Below are 19,085 nucleotides of genomic sequence, written 5' to 3'. Positions count from 1 at the left end.
CCCAGAAATTGTATATCTTGAGCATAATCATAGATATCAGAGATTGTCTTATAATTAGATCCTGTGGAAATTAACAAACATTGCAATTAGTTAATCTCAGCGGTAATTTGACAAATTGAAGGTTTTTGTCCATTATCGTAAAACCGCCAAAATCTATCCAACAATGTCCAAAGCACCATTTTTAGATCATTAGCTAGCTGTACACACGCTTCTTATAGTAAAACAACATATTAATCAATTATTTTCTAGGTTATAAGGTGCGAAAGATATAAGCATTATGAGCATTATCGAATATTGAAAACTAGTTAGTAAAACTAACCTGAAAGTTAGTAAAGCTTTCTACACCATCGCTAAGCCTTTTAGCGAGTGAAACCCTGTATGGAGCTGGCATGTTGCCAACAAATTTCCTGCTATGATAATAAGTTTCGTGTCTTCTTTTGTCCTCAGTTGGATGATAACACTCTTTGCACGCTATGGCATTACCGGTCACGCAAATACCGTAATGGCATTCATCAAGTACGTGTTGTTTTAGTTCCTGTGAAGGATACATCTGATTTTATAAAGAAAATGCCCTGCAGTTTTCTAAGGACCCAGATGATCGAAAACTGCACCTTTTTAAACGAGTTGTTTAGCTGTCAAATCTTAGGTTTTTCGCTCATTTAGTGATATTTTTTTTCATGATTATTGTCTTCTTTTTCAGTAGGCAACAAGATCGTAAAAATGCAACAAATTTCAAAATAATCGCTCACTTGATTTTGAAAATTAAGTAAGTCAGGCAAGTCAATCTGGTAAGTCATGAAAGCTATGCGCTATAATGTGAATTTAAATAAGCCCAAGGCTAACAGGTCTTATTCCAAGTAGGTAAGTATTTTTGAAGGAGTTTTCAAAGAGGTGGACTTGCAGGATAAATGGCTAGGCTATGGTTATCTGTATGGCCTAGAACTGAAGTCAGAACAGAAAAACATTAGAAAAGGGGATAAAATAAGTAATCCAATAGTAACACACCTAGTGTTTTTACTTTGTTGTGGGCTTGTATTTCTTTAAGATGTGGTCAACCATTGAACATTTACCAAGGTTCTCTCCAAAACTCAATAATTACTGCTATTGCAGTTAGGCTACATCCTAGCTTCCCCTTTTGAATGGGGCCTTATTTAGGCTAGCCTAAGGCTAGGCTTACATGCAAAGTTTTCTGTTTTGGTTTTTTGACCAATCGGTTTTATACCAACGATACTTTAAAGCCCAGCTCCCACTAGCGCCCAAGAACCCAAAACATTTAATTTACCGCCCAAGAACCCAAAACATTTACTTTAGCGCCCAAGAACCCATATCGCCCACAGCTCCCAACTTGAAAGATAAATACAAGCACACGATAATTTTTTAAGTACCAATTTATAAAACCAAATATTAAGTTATTTTACCTTTGGTACAGCAAATTCTTCTTTCTTCTTTAAATAGCGATTTAAAAAATTATCCTAACTTAAGTTTGTAAATCACAGATGGGGCTGGCATGCATAAAAAAATTCTACTATTCACAAAGATTAGAGTCAGCTAACCAATGTGTCGGTAAAGGGAATTTGACAAAGAGAGAGCATATCAAGTTACAAGAGGGGAAATTTGGCTTCTGTCGGCAAACACATTTCACAGAGACATATCAAGTTACAGGAGAGATCAACTTTGGGTTCTTTCTGGGTTTTCAGAAATATTTCAAATATGTCATTCATTTTTAGGTTCTGATAAATTAAAAATGCTTGTATTAGATGCATGCAGGCATTGGCCTTGCTTGGGCTTATGATGCCCTATACAGTGTTTTTATTAAGTAGAAAATAATTCATGCTTATATTTTCGGCCAAATAAGTATTCAAATAATCAATTTATTGTCAGTATAATTTTCTTTTTAACTTGGGCGCCAGATTCAAAGGTAAATATAAACCTTTGCTGAAACCAGATCTAGCTTCCAGGATCAAAGCTTTGATACTTTAGCTCCTCAGCTTCCAGAGTCCAAGTGCCCAGGATCAAAAAAGAGCTTTAGACTCTGGGCCTGGGAGCTTATCCTCAAAATTTCAGCTCAATCCAATCCTTCCTTCCCTATTTTCCAAAAACCAAATATCAAGATTTGTGGGGATTTGCTTGCATCAAAAACAGATACTGGACGCTAAAATAATAAGTCTGTTAGTGTCTCTGTGGTACAATGGTCGCTGTTCCTGACTGTCAGGTGGGAGATCCGGGTTTGATTCCCTGTCAGAGAAAATCTTTTATATACTGAATTTAAAGTTTAAAAAAGAAACTCAGTTTCTTTTTTAAATCCAATCTATTACTTGGATTTAAAAAAGATGGAAAAAAAATGTTTTTTTATTTTATTTCTGATTGTTACAAAATAATGGCGGGAAATCCGGCTCCCCCTCAGTAGAATTCTTTTGTGTATACCCCCACCATCTGTGATTTGCTAACTTTAGATGTGATATTTGGCTTCTGTCGGCAAACACATTTCGCAGAGACATATCAAGTTACAAGAGAGATCAACTTTGGTTTCTTTCTGGGCGTTCAGAAATATTTCAAATATGTTATTCATTTTTGGGTTTTGATAAATTAAAAATGCTTGTATTACATGCATGTGGGTGTTTGCCTTGCTTGGGCTTATGATGCCCTATACAGTGCTTTTATTAAGTGAAAAATAATTCATACTTATATTTTCGGCCAAATAAGTATTCAAATAATCAATTTATTGTCAATATAATTTTATTTTTAACTTGGGTGCCAGATTCAAAGGTAAATAAACACCAGATCGCATGGGATTTTGCGAGTTCGCGAGTACCTTGCGGTTTTTATTCTTTGCCTCCAGTAAAAATCGCTATTTAAAGAAGGAGGAAGAATTTGCTGTACCAAAGGTAAAATAACTTAATATTTGGTTTTATTAATTGAAACTTGGATGTGCTTCTATTTATCTTCCAAGTTGGGAGCTGTGGGCCCTATGGGTTCTTGGGCGCTAAAGTAAATGTTGCTTTGAACCTGGAAGCTAGATCTGGTTTCAGCAAAGGTTTAGATTTACCTTTGAATCTGGTGCCCAAGTTAAAAATAAAATTATACTGACAATAAATTGATTATTTGAATACTTATTTGGCCGACAATATCAGTATGAATTATTTTTCACTTGATTAAAACACTGTATAGGGTATCATAAGCCCAAACAAGGCCAACGCCCGCATGCATGTAATACAAGCATTTTTAATTTATCAGAACCCAAAAATTAATGACATATTTGAAATATTTCTGAATGCCCAGAAAGAACCCAAAGTTTATCTCTCCTGTAACTTGATATGTCTCTGCAAAATGTGTTTGCCGACAGAAGCCAAATATCATATCTAAAGTTAGCAAATCACAGATAGTGCGGGTATACACAAAAGAATTCTACTGAGGGGGAGCCGGATTTCCTGCCATTATTTTGTAACAATCATAAATCAAATAAAAAAACACATTTTTTTTTCAGCTGAAAGTAAGGAGGAACACCAAAACTTAAAACGAACAGAAATTATTACGTATATGAGGGGGGGGGGTATCGCCCTCCTTAATACCTCGCTGTTTGCGATGAGGTTTGCGATTTTGCCCCAGTTATTTTAAACTACTCATAAAACACAAGGGTCGTTTAATTGGAATAATAACCCTTTTAAAATATTCTATAAAACTCTAAATTTAGCGTAAAGAAAGAGGTATTGAGACAGGAGCAACACCTCTCGAGCAGTACAACCAAGTATAAATTATTAAAACCATAAATTAATTTATATCACCTTTGGTGCAGCTAAGTCTTCTTTCTTCTTTAAATAGCGATTTTTACTAGAGGCAAAGAAGAAAAGACGCAAGGTAATCGCAAACTCACACAATCCCATTCGATCTGGTGTTTATGTAATAATATGTCTATGAGACCCAACACTGAATGAAATATTTTGAATATTTGTAACACCCAAAGTTGATCTTTCCTGTAACTTGATACGTCTCTGTGAAATTCTTTTGCTGACAGAAGTCAAATCTCCCCTCCTGTAACTTGATATGATCTATCTTTGTTTGGGTTCTTGGGCGCTGGGCAACTGGTTTTGTTAAATAAAAAAGTCGTATATAAAATATATTAAATACGGGTGAAGCATAAAAAATAAAATATAGGGGTAAAGCATAAGATATATTAAATACGTAACCTAAACTATGTACCTCCCCCCCCCCTAAACCCCAAAAAACAACCGAGGGGGGGGGGGTCTTTTGCATTAGCATTGCATTGAGAGATCAGTAACAAAAAAATTATTAAAAAAGTATTTACAGGTAATAGTTAAATAATAAGGTTGTGGCCAGGGGCGTAATTTCAGAAAAGTCCTGGGGGGAACTTCAAAAATTTTTTCCACATCTTTGCGGAAAATTATGCAGATTCCCTACAAAAAAAAATGAATTTTCTATTATATTTACAACTTAGAAACAGCGGCAGATCCAGGATTTCTGGGGGGAGATTGACGCTCGGTTGCCAAATAAAATTATACTCTTGTCTCGAATACTTCTAGTTGTAGCCAAGGCCAGGGGCATTGCTAGAAATTTTCCTTTAGAGGGGGGGGGGATGAAACTGTGCCGACAGAAATTGACATTGCACCTACGAATTTCTCGAAAAAAAAAGAAAAGAAAAAAGACATGGATCATTTAACGTTTCTCTTTAATAATAGCAAGCAAATGGTTTGAAAACAAAGATCTCTGCTGCGAAGTGGCGAAAACTTCAATAATATAACTGTAATAGTTTGCCTGAGCATTTTTCGATTCTGAGCATTTTTTGTTTTCCCTCCAAATTTGACCCCCCTCCCCTGCCCTCAAAAATGGAGGAAGGAGGGGCCTCTGAGCCTTGCCCTTGAGGCAAATCTCGTTTATTTTCGAGTCTGAGTATTTTTGGTTTTCCCTCCAAAATTGACCCCCCCTCCCCTGCCCTCAGAAATGGGGGAAGGCGGGGCCGCTGAGCCTTCCCCTTGAGGCAGATCACGCTGTATTTTTTATTCTGGGCATTTTTGTTTTCCCTCCAAAATTGACCCCCGCCCCTGCCCGCAGAAATGGGGGAAGGAGGGGCTGCTGAGCCTTCCCCTTGAGGCAGATCACGCTGTATTTTTGATTCTGAGCATTTTTGTTTTCACTCCAAAATTGACCCCCCCCCGTCCCCCCCCCCCCTCAGAAACTGGAGAAGAAGGGGTCTCCGAGTCTTCCCCTTGAAGCAGACCACATTTATTTTCGATTGTTAGATTTATTTTTATTGTCAGTATAATTTTATTTTTAACTTGGGCGCCAGATTCAAAGGTAAATATAAACCTGTACTGAAACCGGATCTAACTTCCAAGATCAAAGCTTTGATACTTTAGCTTCTCAGCTTCCAGAGTCCAAGCGCCCAGGATCAAAAAAGAGCTTTAGACTAAAAAAACTAATTGAACCATCTTTTATAAATAAAGAAAAACTAGCCTAACCACAATAATTCATACTTATATTTTCGTCCAAATAAGTATTTAAATAATCAATTTATTGTCAGTATAATATTATTTTTAACTTGGACGTCAGATTCAAAGGTAAATATAAACCTTTGCTTGCTTGGGCCTTTGGGCGTTGGCCTTGCTTGGGCTTATGATGCCCTATACAGTGTTTTTATTAAGTGAAAAATAATTCATACTTACATTTTCGGCCAAATAAGTATTCAAATAATCAATTTATTGTGAGTATAATTTTATTTTTAACTTGGGCGTCCGATTCAAAGGTAAATATAAACCTTTGCTGAAACCATATCTAGCTTCCAGGATCAAAGCAACATTTGCTTTAGCGCCCAAGAACCCATAGCACCCACAGCTCCCAACTTGGAAGATAAAATACAAGTACACCCAAGCATCCAATCATAAAACCAAATATTAAGTTATTTTACCTTTGGTACAGCAAATTCTTCTTTCTTCTTTAAATAGCGATTTTTACTGGAGGCAAAGAAGAAAAAGCGCAAGGAACTCGCAAAATCCCATGTGATCTGGTGTTTATTTACCTTTGAATCTGGCGCCCAAGTTAAAAATAAAATTATACTGACAATAAATTGATTATTTGAATACTTATTTGGCCGAAAATATAAGTAAGAATTATTTTCCACTTGATAAAACCACTGTACAGGGCATCATAAGCCCAAACAAGGCCGACATCCGTATGCATGTAATAAAAACATTTTTAATTAATCGGAACCCAAAATTAAATGACATATTTGAAATATTTCTGAACGCCCAGAAAGAACCCAAAGTTGATCTCTCCTGTAACTTGATATGTCTCTGCGAAATGTGTTTGCGGACAGAAGCCAAATATCATATCTAAAGTTAGTAAATCACAGATGGTGCGGGAGCCAACACTGAATGACATATCTCAAATATTTGTAACATGCAAATCGCCTTTATGCGAAATACTTTTGCCGACAGAAGTCAAATCTCCCCTCCTTTAATTGATACTGATCTCTCTTTGCCATATTCACCTTACCGACACAATGCACTTGCTGACATAAATTGAATATATCTTGGTGACTAGCAGAATTCTTTTGTGTATGCCCGCAACATCTGTGATTTGCTAACTTTAGATATGATACTTTTTTAAATCGCTATTTAAAGAAGAAATGGCCTATAAATTTGCTGTGCTAAAGGTAATGCTAGTATATATTTTTCAAGTTGGGAGCTGTGGGTTTTGGGCGCTGGGCGCTAAACTATTAATGAATTTGGGTTCTTTGGGCACTAGCGGGCGCCGGGCTTTAAAGTATCGTTGGTCAGTTTTATGCCCAATTAAAGACTAATTTTTGGTAAGAAATAAGCACAAAAAGGGGTAAATTCAGAGTACTTCAAATTATTTAGCTAGAATCAAGGTAAAAGAACCACTCAATTGGTTTTTTTATGCTCTTTCTTGAGGTATTAATTGCCTCCAGTTTGTGAAAGGCCTATTATGCATTCTTAGTATGATGGTTGATGCCTGATTATTATGTTGCTTGATACTTGCTTGTTATATTTTTTGATGCTCATTATAATATGCGCTTTTATTTATTTATTTATTTATTAATACCAACAGCTGTAAGCTATACAAAAAGCTTGTCATACTAAGGAATAACTTAATAAGGCAACAATAGATCTTACTTTACAAAATATACACACAACAGAAATTTCCTATAAATATACATGAAAACACATTTAAAATGGATCTTGAAACGACCGACTGTGAAAATTTGTAGAAGCTAGTTTTGTTTTGAAAGTGTGGATTGTGAGAGTATCAATGGTCTCTGACGGAAGTGCATTCCAAGGCTTGCACACACGGCTGGACAGTGAGTTCTGACTTAATCTTGTACATGGCCGTGGTGGGTGAATTTTGTGCTGGTGTTGACGGGTGGTGTTGTATCCTGAGAAGGCAAAGAAGTGAGATGGGGTGATATTGTCAATGTTCTTAACGATTCTGAATGTATTTATTAGGTCACCTCTATCACGCCTGAACTGAGGACTGGCTAACTGTAGTCTCTGCATTCTCTGCTGGTATGGCAAATGTCTCAGATAAGGTACGAGTTTAGTTGCCCTATGTTGAACTTTTTCAATCCATGCTCGGTTTTTCTTGTTAAGGGGAAACCATACTGACGAGCAATACTCAAGTATTGAGTGGACAGTTGAAACATAAAGTGATATGAGTGAACGGAGGTTAAATCTGGAGAACGTGCACTTTAAGCGCAACAGTTGGTAGTTTGCCCAATGGGTAATCTCCGACACATGTTTCAAACTTCAGGCATGAATCAAAGCAAACCCCAAGATCTCTAATATACTCAACGCTTGGAATTTGTTTTCCATCAAGGAGGTAAGGGTAATGTTGAGAAGGTCTACAAAGATAATGAACAGTACTGCACTTAGTCTTGTTAATGAACATACAGTTTGCTATGCACCACTGACGCAGAGCATCCAAGTCACTTTGGAGCAGTGAAATCTCTTGTTCATTCAGTACTGATCTGTACAGCTTCACATCATCTGCGAACATTTTTACAGTTGAGTTATTAACAACAAACGGTAGATCGTTAATAAAAATGCAGAAAAGTACAGGCCCTAGGCAACTGCCCTGCAGAACTCCACTGATCACAGATGTGGAATCTGATAGGGCTTCTCCTACAAAAACCTATTGGGTTCTGTGTGTTAGATAATCTGTTATCCATGCAGCAGTCCGAGAGCCAATCCTGTATTGTTGACACTTCTTAATCAGAAGTGAGATAGAAATTTTGTTGAATGCCTTAGAAAAGTCAACATAAATGCAATTGAACAAAACCCCCCTTTCCGCCACTGAGTGAAAGTCACCGATGACTTCCAGAAGCTGTGTATTACAAGAGCGCCGCTTACAAAACCCATGTTGGGCTGGATGCCACATATTATTTTCTTCAAAGTATGACTGTATTCTACAGACCAGGATTTTTCCATAATTTGGGAAAAAATGGACCTATTCGAAATCGGTCTGTAGTTGTGAAATTGGGATTTGGAACCACTCTTATAAAGTGGCGTAATGACCGCCTTTTTCCAGGCTGAGGGACAGACTCCAGGCGAAAGACACAGATTAAATAGGTACGTGAGTGGCTCTGCCAGAACTGGCGGAAGTTCATGCAGCATCTTGTTAGAAAAGCTGTTGATGTTGGGCGCCTTTCCTGTATCTAGTTTCTGAAGTGTCTGATAAACCTGCTGAAAGGTAAAATCCGAGTCATCGAATTCTTTTATTAAATTTGGAGGAGCAAATTGAGGGTCTGTTACTACCTGTTTTGTGAGAAAACTGAAGCAAATAGTTTGTTGAATTGTTGAATTTATTACATGTACCTGGGTTAATAAATTGATTGATTTAGACACTTCATGGTGTCAAAAGATAGAAGGCAAACCAACAAGCATCAATTGGGACTCACCAACCCTTGGAATAGAAATGCTTTAAAGAGCATATAAAACTCATCTTTTTGGAGCCTCTATCTGAAAATCTCAGTAAAGCATCTGTGCTTACCTCCTCACTTGGGCTAGAGAAAAGGAAAGGCAAATATTTGACACATTCATACTCACTGAAGAAGAATAAAACAAAGTAAATGCTTACCTCCAGAAATTCCGTGGATACACAACACCCATCACCAACATGGAAAAATACATTACAGAATTAAAAACAATAGTGAAAGCTTGTAATTATAATAGTGCTAATGAAATGGCGCATGACAGAATAGTTAGTGGTATACCCAGGCTGCTTGTAGCAGAGAAGATGATGGTATTTTTCTTTATGTCACAGAAAACAAGAAGAACAATGATGAATCCCTTGTCATGCTAGAAATAAGCAATATAATGTTAAGAAATAAGCAATAATAAGGGAGCAGAAGCTAACATTTACCTGCCAAGTTCTTTTGATTCTCTGTCAGATCCCCCACTGCTGCGACAAACAGGCCAAAAGCTAACTAGCTACTGTGGATCAAATATTCCTGTTCAAGGTGTATGCCAGCTCAGTTGCTGACATAAATGCAGCATTCCAGAAAGTTTTACCTTGATTTTTGTAGAAGTTATGCAGTGCCAATCCTTGGATTTTGCTCCAGTATTGATCTGAATATAGTAAAACTGGCATTGAATATTAACAAAAACAATGAATCTATTCATAAGAAAGATATGAAGATAATGGTCATAATCAGCAACTATGAAGATATCTTTAAAGGAATAGGAAAACTCAGTAGAGAATGCAATATATGTGTAAAAGATGGCATTGTCCCTATAGCCTATCCAGCTAGGAAAATCCCATGCTCCCTTCATGGAAAGCTTGAAACAGAACAACCAAATGGAAAGTAAAGGAAGTGTTGAAAGAGTGTCCAAGCCTACAAGCTGGGTTAACTCAATGGTAGCCATGAAAAAAAAAGATGGCAGCCTCCAGATATGTATAGATCCTATTGACTTGAACAAATCAACCAAAAGACCTTTATTCCCTGTTCCTTCTTTGGATGATGTGACATCCAAATTGCATGGAGTTAAGTGTCTAAGCAAATTAGATGTAAGGTCAGGTTATTGGTCACTAGTTCTAGATGATTCGTCAGCAGGCCTCACCATATTAAACACCATCTATAAGAAATACCATTTCAAGTGCATGCCACTTGGTATTATATCAGCTCAAGACAAATGGGGAAAGCTTTGAAGGGACTTTGCTGTCATCGTTGGGGATCTTCTCATATTTGGCTTGACTCTTTTGGAACACAGCAAGAGATTGGTAGCCATAGTTGATAGAGAAAGAGGCATTAAATTCAACAAGGAAAAATTCTATTTGTGACTTACAAGTGTAACATATTTTGGACCCATCATTAGTGAACATGGGTTGCAGCCATATCTCAATAAACTGAAAGCCATTAGCAACATGCATTAGCCATCTAATTCAGAAGAACTTGCAATACTCTTTGGCATGTTAAATTACCTTGCAAAATACATCCCTAATCAATCAACAAAGAACAATATTCTGCACAACCTCAGTGAGTCTATAGAATTCAATTGGACTAATCAGAATGATTTAGTCTTAGAATACATAAAATACTCAATTGTCTCCAATCTTGCATACTTTGACTATTCATGAAAGCCCCTTGATCTTACAGTTGATACTTTATCCCATGGTCTGGGGGCATGTATTTCATGAAAAGGAAAGGTTCTTGCTTATGCATCATGTGCACTGAGCAAAGCTAAGCAAAAACACTCACAGCTAGAAAAGGTACTTTGTGCAATTGTTTTTGGCTGTAAATACTTTTTCATTTCATTTATGGTGTGCATGTAAAAGTGAAAACCAACCATCATCCTTTGGAAACTATACTTAGAAATCCACTTCAGAAAGCACCAGCCAGGGCTCAGCAAATGATGCTGCAGAATCAACCATATGACCTAGAGTTTATCTACCAATCTGGCACAGTGGTGCCAATTCACAAAAATGTAGGGGGGGGGGGAGGATTTTGTGTTTTAATTTTTTTTAATGAAGATTCCAAAAAAAAAATTGAGCAAACATACCTAAAATAGGGGTTAGTGGCGACTTTGCTGCTTGGCAAAATTGTCAACTAATCTATCCAAATCCAGTTTCCTTACCTCCTGCTTTTCAACAGCCATTATCATGAGATCACTGAGTCTGTTGTTTCCCATCATTGATTGCAGAGTCCTTCACATGCCCTAATGCTGAGAAGAATTGTTCATTGCTGGTAGTGGTCACAGGCAAAGTAGCAACTAGCTTCATCACTTTTAGCACTGCAGAATATGCAACTAGGAGGTTGGATAAGATTTTGATAGCTCAAAGAAGATCGATGTTTGAAATATCACTTTTGACAGATGCAGCTTTGCTGGGATACTATGGCATGGTCATTGGCATCAAGAATCCCTTGATAATGACACATAAACCTTTCCTTCCTTCTTCTATTTAACAGCAGGCGGGCTTTTCAGTAACACTATTTAGCCCTTTTACTTTTGCTTCACTCTGTGGGCTACAGAGCTACTGGCTTGATTGCCTCATATTTATTAGATATATTCAGATATCTTTCAGCAGATCTTTCGACTCTAGGAGTTCAAATATAAGATGATAGATGTCGATTTCTATACTCTGTGTGCAGGTATAGTTGGCTAGGCTCTTGGCTGATAGTGGGATTTTGTGGTGTTTGAAGTATTTTAACAGTTTAGAAAGCAAGGTATGTTGTGCAGACGTCAGCATATTACATTCAAATAGGCAATGGTCAATTGTTTCATTATTCATATTACAATGCCTGCAAAGAGGGGACAGGGGAATTGAACCACTTGAATTAGAAAGCTTATATGAGAATGCAAGGAAATTTAGTCCATTTGTTCCAGAACGAATTCTATGATAAATTTTAGAAAGATACTTATTGGGAAAGGGGGAAAGGATAGGATTAATCTTATTAAAATTAATATCTGATAGCCTCCATCGGTAAATATCTCTAATTGGGATTGGTCTCCCACTTGGCTGGTCAATATTTATAGCATTTTTTGCTATTTCATCAACCTGATGATTACCACTTATGCCAGAGTGGCTAGGAATGTACTGAAAGTAAGTTTTTATGCCACTTGAAGCAAGATTATCAATAATACTGAGACAATGATAAGTGTCAATGTCCAACTTATATTGAGGAGCTGAGGCCAGCAACTCAAGGCTTGATAAAGAGTCAGAATAAATGATAATATTATTCGAATTTTCAATCAAAGATTGGTTTTGCTTAAGGTGTTCTAATGCCATGATTATGGCATTTAACTCAGCAGACATTATAGATAAATTATTAAATAATCTCTCACCCATTGCAATTTTCAGGTGAGGAAGGAAAACACCACTTGCAACCTTCTCATTCATTTTTGACCCATCAACAAATATTTGGAAGTGATTTTTATAGGCAATTGCATTAAGTTCTACAAATTTTTTCTGAACAAAAGCAATGGGGGTTAAATCTTTATTCCATTTTGAAAATTCAGTATTTATTCTGGGAGATGACCAATTCCATGGAGGGGATTGGGGGAAAGTAGGTGCAATAGACTTTGCTGGTACAGGGAACTTCTTTTGAATATTAGCATACTCATCTGCAATACCTCTATACATGGCTGGATTTCTTAACCAATTATGTAATGTGTGTGAGCTATTTGATTCAATTTTTGTAAGATGTTTTATCAAGAGAAAGCTACGTCTCTCCCTTATTGTTGTTAATCCACTCTCCATAAGCAGAAACTTGGTGCTTGTGGGTTTCCTAAGACCAAATATGAGACGTATTATATCATTTTGTGTTGTTTCAATTTTTTGCATCTGGGTCTTTGCACATGCACCATAGACAATGAGCCCATAGTCAATATGGGGTCTTATATGTGATTTATAAAACTGGAGTAAGGTTTTCTCCTTACAACCCCAGGGTGTGGAAAGAAGTCTTTTTAGTATATTTGCTTTTATATATCATTTTTTTATTGTGTTTGAAATGTGGATGTGGAAATTAAGTTTTTGTTAAATCATGAGACATATTTAATTAATATTATTATCTTATTTAATAGTTGTTTTATTTAGGGCTAGTTTTTCATTAACTTGGTTTAGCTTCCGGTGAAATTGGATTATTTTTGACTTGGTGGGTGCAATGGGTAAATCTGAATGTTGAGAGAATTTTTCAAACTGGAAAAGTGACTTTTGCAGATTTGACTGTGCTATCTGAAAGGTGTTGCCAGATGACCATAGCACCAGATCATCAGCATATTGTATATTCGTGTGGGGTAGGTTCATGTCCCAGAGATATAGGGCAAATAGGAGGCAACTGAGGACTGCTCCCTGAGGTAGGCCTTTGGATATTGTCTTTTGGGGTGAAGAGTCTGAACCAACACAAACAATGAAACTTCGCACTTCTATGAAGGATTTAATAAAGGATACTAGCTTGGGAGGTACTCCAAGGTTTGCAAGTTTATTTAAAAGGATTTGGTGGTTCACATTGTCATATGCTCCTTCAAAATCAAGGAAAGCTGCCACTAGGATATTATTTTTTGAGAAAGATTCATTTATTGCATTTGTTAGCAAAATGAAAGCATCTGTTGAGGAGTGGTATTTCCTGAATCCAGTTTGAGTGTGTGGGATCATGTTATTTTTTCTCAACAAACCAGAGGAGTCTGTGATAAATCATTTTCTCCATTATTTTCCCCATCACAGGTGTAATCATTATGGGCCTATAAGACTCAGGGTTATCTTTTGGTTTATTTTTCTTTAGGATTGGTAGGAGGGACGAACATTTCCATATATTGGGGAACCTAGAGGATGCCCAAGCGTGATTATAACAATTTAGCAGTTCTTGTTTGTATGAAGGTGTGAGATTCTTTATCCATGTAGGGTGTATATTGTCATAGCTGCCGCTAGTTTTGGTCCTAATATGATGTATTGCATTATTAAATTCCTGGATTGAAAATGGATTAGTTATGTACTCGGATCCGGGGCGTGGTTGGTAACTAGGGTTCATAGGAATTGTGGACAGATTGCTTTGATTGTTTGATGTTAGCTTATTAACAAAAAGAGTTGCAAATAGGTTAGCCTTTTCAATATCGTTGTCATAATGGGTATTATTATGTAAAAGCTCATACAGGAGTGGGTTGGGAGAAGTCTTTTTCCCACATGTGGCTTATGACTTTATTTATAATTGGCTCATGCGTTTCTCTGGAGAGATTATTTGCAAAATTATTCCAGTATTTATATTTAGCATCTATTATAGTCCTTTTTAGATTAGATTCTGCTTGTAATTTTTTTAAATATGTAGTAGGTGTTGTTTTTTTTATGAATTCTGTCCTAGCTGCCTTTTTTATCTTCCATTTATTTAGGCACTCATTTGTCCACCATGCTTTAGGAATTTGTTTAGGGAATGTTTTCTTAGGTGTTGTCCTGGGGATAGCATGATTAGCTGTATTTATTAGTAAAGATGTCAAGGCTTCAGCATGTGTGTCAACTGTTTTGTTAGAAATGAATGAACTTTGGGTTAAACTTGTAATTTAATAATTTATATTATTTTTTAAAATAGAACAATTTGCTTTAGTGTTGATATATTTGGAAGTATGAGAAGAAGTTTCAGCAGGTTCATTTAGGGAGCAAACTATAGCAAAGTGGTCTGTACACAGACTATCAATTTTATTTATGTAAATTTTGTTCAAAAAATTTAAAGACACAATTTGTAGGTCAATTGTGGAGAATGTGGCACTTTTGGGGTTAAAATATGTAATTAGGTTTGGAGGGGTAGCAACAGCTGATTCATTATTATTTGAAATCATATGCTCAATAAATTTACCAGCTTTATTTGCTGGTTTATTCCCCCACAAAAGGCTGTGGGCATTGAAATCACCACAAATAATGATGTTTTTTAACATATTAGAATTATTTATATAATTAAAGAAATCCTTGGCATCTGAAGTTTGGCCATTAGGGTTATAAAAGCTTATTATGTAGGTTTTTAAATTATTCAGCCAAACACTTATACCAATTACATCAACATCATTTTCGAAATCTGGAAAATTGATGCCACAAAATTTTATGTTATTATTAACTAATAAAGCTACACCACCTCCTTTCCTCTCTGAAGATCTATCCTTTCTCAGGATAGTATATCCCAGAGACTTAATTTGTTGATTTTGGGTTAAATGAGTTTCCTGGAGGCAAGCAATATTAATGGAATTATTATTCATAAATGATATTAGTTCATTTAGCTTATTTTCTGTGAGTGATCTTACATTCCATTGGAGTATTGATAAATGTTGTGTTGTTGATTTATTCTTCATATGACTGTGTATCAATGTTCAGCTTTGTTAAAAGTAAAGCAAGATCTTTTTTTGCTTGAATGAGCATATCATCTGGGATGTAGATTTTTGTCAATTCTGCAATAATTTTTGTTTTCTGTAGTTGATGTATGTTCATGGCCTGAACTGCATTACAGTTTAGAATGAATAAGCATATATTTGGGGATTGCATTTTTGGTAGTGCATCCTGTTTGTTGGTTAAGGGATTGATTCCCGGTAGTGTTTCTGGTTTGTTTCTTCTTGGGAGGGAGGGCCAGGCTGGCCTCATCTCACCGGAAAACAAGGCTTGCTGGCTTGGTGATTCCTTCTGATAGGGATTTGAGCTAGGGGCTTAGAAGATGTTGTTTTATATGGGGTGCTAGATGCATTTGGGGCATTTGACTTGGGGGTTTTGGTTGGTTTCATTACAGGCTTTATTTGGTATTGTTGGGCAGCATTTGCTTCCATTGCTGCAAAGGGGTGTGGGATGGCCTTCTCTGTTGATATTTGGAGTGTTAGAGCTCTTTTCTTGTATGCAGGGCATAATGATTTATTTGTAGATTCATGTGGACCTTTGCAATTGATGCATGTAGGCTGGGTGTTTTTGCAAGTTGTCAGCTCTTTAGGATGGAAAGATTTACAATTACTACACTCTTGGAGAATTTCATTGCATTTGTTTGTCGTGTGTCCCAGTTTGAAACACTTCTGACACTGAATAGGCTTAGGTTTGTATTCCTTGTGTGGTTTGATTTGCCCAAATAGGAATAATTTTTCTGGGATATCAATTTTATCCTTTAGTGTGAATAAGAAGGATCTACTAGTTTTTAGGCCAGTAGAGTTAGGTTTTCCAAGTTGGGTAACATCCTCAACTGGGATTGTGTTTCCAGCCCTATCTGAGAGGCCTTCTTTTAACTCCTGAGTAGATATCTCTGGGGGAACATTATAAACTACAATTTTTGTTGGTGATTGTTTTGGGTTCCAATTAGATGCAATAATTGGGATATTCAGAAGGGATTTAAGGTTAATTATTGTATCTGCTGATTTCTGATCTTCTACAGCTATTAGCAGAGATCCATCACGGTTAATGTTAAGAGAGAACATTGATTTTAGCAATTTAAAAATTGCAACTCTTATTGCAGTGATCAATTTTATTTCAAAGGGGGTAGTGGGAGTAATTTTAAGGTAAATTCGTAAGTTTTTGGAGGGAGGATCTTGGGCAGGGAGAGGGAAATGCTTTTAATTGGGGAGATTTTTTCCTTTTTTTAGAGCTTCTAGAGAGGACCTCTTGAAACCCATTATCATCATTTATGGTTGCATTAGGACCTACAGTTATCATTGTCATATTCTCCGAATCGGAGCCATCATTAGAACTTTCAGATAATGTGCTTGACCAGCCAGGATGGGTATCTTTCACTATGGAATTTGATTTGGGATCTGGGGGTACGTTTTTTTTTGGAGGACTTCTGAACATTGCCAATTGGAAAAATCTTTAAAAACAAAAATAAAAATAAAATAATAAGGGAAAAAAAATGATATAAAACCGTCTGCACTATACTATGGGAAGGATAAACACCACAGTATAGCCCTGAGGATGACTTGAGCAGGATAGGTTTGGTACAACTACTGATTAGAAGCGATAATAATCAAGAAAATATATTTCGATTTTCTTGTACGGTTGCTGTTGTTGTTGTGTGAAACGTTTCCACCTTTCAAACGTTCAAAAAATTGGAACTTGAGGGGTCAAAGCATTAATCAGAGGCATATTTTGCATGAAATGTTGGTGCATCTCATTTGTGAAACAGTCTATTACCTGAAAGTACAGAAGTTTACTGGAGTCTGATTGAGCTGGCTGACTGGTATTGTGTTTACCAGTTGTTGAGTTTGAAAGAAACTCTTTGAGATAAATGGAAATGGCTTGACTTCTCTTGCTTCAAGCACATGTTTTAGATTGTTGAAATTTTGATTCCTGGATATTGTGTAAAGCCAAGAATTAAGATATGTTTTGCTTAAGTTGTTCCTTTGTTATCATTTCTTGGCTTTTGAAGTGTCTCATATGTCCCAGAAATCAGTGCCAGTGCCTTATAAATTAACAAACTTCCAGATTGAAGTTGCTCTGATAAACAATTTACAATTACTAATAATTTTTCCAGTATATGCAAAGTTGAGACAAAAGAGGCAAAGCTGATTTTGTCCAGTAGTCCTTTTGCCTCTCACACTGCCTTGCCATTGGAACTATCAAAGACTATGGCAAGCACAGCAACAATACAATCAAATCTTGCCTTCACCTTTGAAATAGAGTGGACTGCATAAAACCAGAAAGTCTGGATGGTCCCCTCAAGCTCCAAATTTATGCCAGCTAATATACTGGGATTCCACAAATAACTCATGTCAAGTATTGTTGCATGATATAAATGCATAAAGTCTTTGCACCACACAGAAAAATTCTAGAAGTTTGGTAATATTTTTTTAAGCAGTCTGTCAAAACCAAGTTTAATGTGTGGGCATGACAGTGTACATAAACTGCATGAGGTACCTTCTCCCTAAACTTTGCTTGAACTCTGTCAATGGATGCACCATCATAACATTGGTCAATACACTGCCTCAAATCTACACCATACTTTTTCTATAGTTTCACAAATTGAGGTGGATAAGCTCTTGGTGTCTAATTTGTGCATGTGATAGCAGCCAATTGGCCACTCCACTACCTTTCCATTTGATATGTACCTGAGTAGGATCATTAATTGTTCTTTTCTAAAAGCATCTTTTGTCTTGTCGACAAGAATAGCAAAGTAATTAGCTGATTTTACTTCTGAAATAATGTCTTGGTGCAAAGCATTTCCTATCAGTTTAACTGCATCATTTTGGTACTGATGACTGCAATAGCGACCATATCAGCTATGTGACTGGGCCTTCAGATTTTCGTTGCTTTTAGACATTCCCTCCATTAATTCAACCAAGTTACCCTGGTTTGCAGATGTTTCTGATTTGTCATGACCCCTCAAAGCAAGACCCTGGCAGCCAAGAAAGCAAATTGCCCAAAAAATGAACTTCGCATGATCTGTATTTTCCTGAACCTCTTGAGATCTGGATTGAATTAAGACATTTGCTATAGATCTCGAGGTACCAGTACTATTTGTCTTAAATCCTGTCCATGCTGACATACAACGCCAGTGTCTTTCAGAACCATCATGTTGCTTTAATAGAGCAGAACTGTCTTTCCACTTGTAATATCCTGACTCAATGAAAGCCTTTTTTCCAGCAGTTTCTCCAGTCCTTAGAATCTCTATAGAAAAATGGTGGCAATCAAAACAAAACACGGAATTCTAGTTTTTCCAGTATTCAATCAATTTATAAGTCTTATAGTAATTTGCACTGAATTTCCTACTGTTAGAAGTGGAAGCCAGATATCGCTCAAGAATATGTTGAGCTGGTTTGTTGTGATGCGTCATAGAGATATCTGAGAGAGTTTCTTGACTGCTACTGCTACTGGAGCCGACAAGGGGTTCAGGGATGCAGCCCAAACTTTCATGTTGACCTGAGTCAGTTATTCTTCTGCTTATTTCCAAAGGACTGTCTCAGGTGGTGGAATTTATCTCCACTAACCCGACAGTTTGAGCGCTGTCATTATTGCCAGTTTCTTCATTTTTCTTCCGCATTTTCATCATAAAAAAATCCAAAGTTTGTTGTCGCTTTTTACTCATAGTTCTATTACGAATTATTCACAATAAACAACAAAGAAATACTGACCAGCTGACATTTGGTTTTGAATAAACCCTACTCAGAAATCCC

At 36.6% G+C, this 19,085-nt stretch overlaps 1 protein-coding gene across 1 annotated transcript in view; it reads left to right on the top strand.

The window, feature by feature from the left end:
- The first annotated feature begins 715 nt into the window (after window positions 1-715).
- LOC148945959 (uncharacterized) overlaps window positions 716-19,085 on the top strand; it is a 108,418-nt gene continuing 90,048 nt past the window's right edge. Inside the window, exon 1 of the mRNA XM_089097775.1 lies at window positions 716-788. The gene's annotated coding sequence lies outside the window, so the exon portion shown is untranslated. The remainder of the gene's footprint in view (window positions 789-19,085) is intronic.

The sequence above is a fragment of the Artemia sp. Qi Xiang Cuo genome, chromosome 12 (assembly GCF_049724085.1).
Source record: "Artemia sp. Qi Xiang Cuo chromosome 12, ASM4972408v1, whole genome shotgun sequence".
Classification (NCBI taxonomy): Eukaryota; Metazoa; Arthropoda; class Branchiopoda; order Anostraca; family Artemiidae; genus Artemia; species Artemia sp. Qi Xiang Cuo.
The sequence above is the reverse complement of the archived record's forward strand: the minus strand, read 5'-3'. Positions and strand labels throughout refer to the sequence as shown.